Below are 3,809 nucleotides of genomic sequence, written 5' to 3'. Positions count from 1 at the left end.
CCTTGTGCTTGCATGCAGTAATGTTTTTGGTACCCATAGTTGTTGACTCGGTGGAGTTCTTTGAGGAACTCGCATAGGATTTTGTGGACGGTGTTGTGGAGTATTTGTCCTTTTATTTGGCCTCTGAGTGCTGTGTTGAGAGGAAGAGGCTTTGACTGTTGAGGCACCCAAATTGGATTGGAATCTTCATAGCTGCCTTGAGATGCAAGTAGCTGAATTTCCACCCACATCTTGATACTATTAAGATACCTTGATTATGGTTGTCTTGGTGGAGTTTTCTGTTGGGTTTATGTGGAAGTTTTGGGGCCCTCCTTGACTTTGGTTGGTGCTGAGGCTACAAGATTGAGACTCGTGGCATTGTTGATGATGATGCGGCTAGAGTCTCTTGTGGAGTGGTTGTCAATGATGAGGCGTTTGAGCATGCAGTTGTCTCCTTTGGTGGGGTTTGTCGATGAAGAGGCATAGGCTCCGGGGCTTTTCCTTTGAGTTCCTTGTGAGAGATAGATGGTTGTGCTGTGGGAACTTCTTCAGGAATAGCTGTTGATTACGAGGAATTGGCATTTAACTTCGTTGGTGAAGATGGGGTTGAAGGAGTATATGCTTTATCGTTAGTTAGTCGTTGGGACGCAGATGGTAGAGGTCATTGTGTAGAGGGCCTTCTGTGGAAGAGGCTTGTAACCTTTTGCGTTTAGCATCATAGAAATCCATTAAAGTTGGATCCTCTTCCTTGTAGTATAGTATTGTCAACTTTTTGTCATTGACCATCATGATGACTCTATTGCTAGCAAAGCATAGTGGTGCTTGGGCAGTAATAGTCCATTTATGCCCCAAGATTAAATCTGCTTCTTCCAACACAGACTCAACCACAAAAAACTATTGCTTCGTATCTTGAATGCACGACCCTTTGGAGTATTTATCATGACTCCTTGATAAATTTATCAGTAATAGTCCATTTATGCCCCAAGATTAAATCTGCTTCTTCCAACACAGACTCAACCACAAAAAACTATTGCTTCGTATCTTGAATGCACGACCCTTTGGAGTATTTATCATGACTCCTTGATGTAAGATAATGGTGGTAGATCTTGTTAACCCTAGAATTGTGTTAACAGTTGGTACATTGTCAACAATGCCTCTCTCTGTGTCCAGGTGGATGCTCTTCCCCCTTCCCCGCCCGAAGGCTTACTTATTCTATACCATAGGTGTTTTGAGTAGCTAAAAGTCATGGCTGAAAAACTAGCATCTGCCAGTTCAACGACACCCATGTCACCTTCCCATTGGAGTTCAACATCGATGAAGTTGCTGTGTAGAGCAGAGGCCTTCTTCCATGCACACGGCCTCGTAGATGCTGCTCAAGTAGGCCTAGCCCCTGACAACAACGATGGCAAAGATTATGGCCAGGGCAATCTACCACCACCACCCCACAACCCTCTTGTCCCCCACCTCCCCCACCATCACCTAGTTCCTCTTTTGCCCATACCAGCAGCCAACCCCCACCATCTCCACCCCTGTCGGGCACATCCACCCTCCCACTCTTCCATGCACAACCTTCTTCTCCACCCATCCATTTTTCCACCCCACCTCCATTACCCACACCTCCATCACCCCCTTTTTTATCACTACAGCTGGGATTGCACATTGCATTCTGTGACATCCCCTCCACCTCCACTAAACCCCCTCCCATCCTCGACGCTGGCCTCGCCACGGGACCCTTAGCATCGACAACCCCTCCACCTCTCTCACTGACACACTAGCCCTCCACCTAGAACCTTGAAGGAGAGATTCTACCACCGCCACCATTGGAGTGTGAGGAGGTCAACCCTCTGCTCAACTGGTAGGATCCCCTCGATCGTACACGGAGTTCGAGCAGGCAATTGCCATCCTACTCGGTCGACAACTCTATGTGGATCGTATCACCCAATTCATAGAGTGCATGGACATCTATGTCTTGCATCCTTACCTCGATGTAAAGCATTACCATTGGCAGAGAGACCACCCCTGAAGGATACCACTGACCACCCATTGCTCGCCCCATCATGTTTGAAATCATGGGCGAGCAGTTGGGGCTTGGAGGCGACCCTTCCTTTTACCAAGACTTTTATATGGGAGACTTACTGCCACGTGCCTTGTGCACTCTGCATCATCCCAGATTACCTCTTGATACGAGGATAGTTGGCGTGGAATGTCTTCCATGAGGAGCAAAAGAAGAACCCCAAGTTGGAATTCAGCTTTCCTTGGTCCCTCCCCTGTCAGCGCAACAACTATGTATAGAAGAAACCATGGTCCAATGCTTCCACGATTTCATCCGCCTGCTATACGACCAAGTCCTTGACCCAGCTGTGATCGCAACCATTCAATTCTTCAACTTGATCATCACACTGCTGGAGTCGTTTCCTGATTGGGACCACTACTTTGAAGGTGCGCAGGGTTTGGCCTCCTTCAACATCAATAAAGGGCCCACCCTCAAGAAGATTTTTGGCTACTACGAACGCATCATCTGGATACCTGCCTGGTGCCTACAGACCTTCAAAAATATGATAGAGATCACCTTCTGGATGAGCTATAAGGTCTTCCATCGATCCACCCTCCTGGTCCAACCTCGTGCGCCAAGAGTTCATCCGAGCTTATTCGATCTACTACATATAGATCCGGCCAGCTCTCTGAGGAGACTGCTCCGAGGAGACGGACCTGCATTAGGGAGGGCGGTATGTTAACCACTCTGGTTAACATTACCTTTTGAGTGGTTGCATCCTTTGTAATTTATATTTTTGTAACCGTGCAATGTGCTCATTATATAAGAGACATGGGATGACCAAGCTTATGGCTAATGTAACGCCAATCATGAGGAATAGTTGTACATAGAGAGCTAGAGAAACTAGGAAGACTAGTTTTGGGCCCCCAATTGTAAATGGGCGGCAAGACATTGTAACTATGAGCTCTTGTATATAAGTCATTTTATGGAATATGAAAAGGGACAATCCCATTTGTCTCATTTGAGTTTGCCTCTTCTCTCTCTCTCTCTCTCTCTCTCTCTCATTTGAGCTTGTGGATGCATGTTAGCTTGTGTCCTTGCTTGTTCTCCTTTCTCTTCTCCTCTACTCTCTCTTTGCTATCTACCAAGTCCCTTTTGCATATTAGTTGCATGAGGTTAAGGTTGAGCTCTCCATAGCTTCCTTCCTTCTTACTCTCTACCTAGCCATTGGATCTCTTCTTGGGTGTTACACAAGAAGAGGTGGAGTGAGCCCCTAGCGGCTTCAAATCGAGGAATTAACCCTCGTAGGGTTGGCCAAGTGCAATTCTCTGGACTCAACCCTTGCATGCTTCTTTCTTCTCTTCTTTTTCTCTCTTGTGTGTAAGGTAGGATGTTATCCTTAATAGGTAGATTCTCTTCATTGGCATATATTGTAGATCGACGTGCCACTAATAGGGTAGGCATGGCACTCGCTTGTAATAGCCGTAGAATTTATTGGTGGGGCCGATGGTGGAAAAGTTGAAGGCCAGTTTGCTGCACTTCGCTTTTGTGATAGATGCGCCATCCCTTGAACAACTTGATATATCCTCGAAGGCCTCCTCCAAGAAGATGATGAGAATGTGAAAGATCTTTTAGAGTAGGTAACCTGGATATGGAGATCTTCAGTGTACTTGTGGTCATCGATAAAGAAACGTGTGACTTGGAGAATCCAATGCTCCGAGATTTCTTTATTGAGAGGTGGTTGTGGGGAGCTTTGGAAAGTTTATTAAGTAGGCACTTTTGACTTAATGTCGCTCAAAGGATTTCCTCCAAGGGTAGATTATCTTCACATTGGCAT

Source organism: Cibotium barometz, chromosome 20 (genome assembly GCF_041138505.1).
Source record: "Cibotium barometz isolate CiBa-2024 chromosome 20, ASM4113850v1, whole genome shotgun sequence".
In the NCBI taxonomy this organism is placed as follows: Eukaryota; Viridiplantae; Streptophyta; class Polypodiopsida; order Cyatheales; family Cibotiaceae; genus Cibotium; species Cibotium barometz.
The sequence above is the reverse complement of the archived record's forward strand: the minus strand, read 5'-3'. Positions refer to the sequence as shown.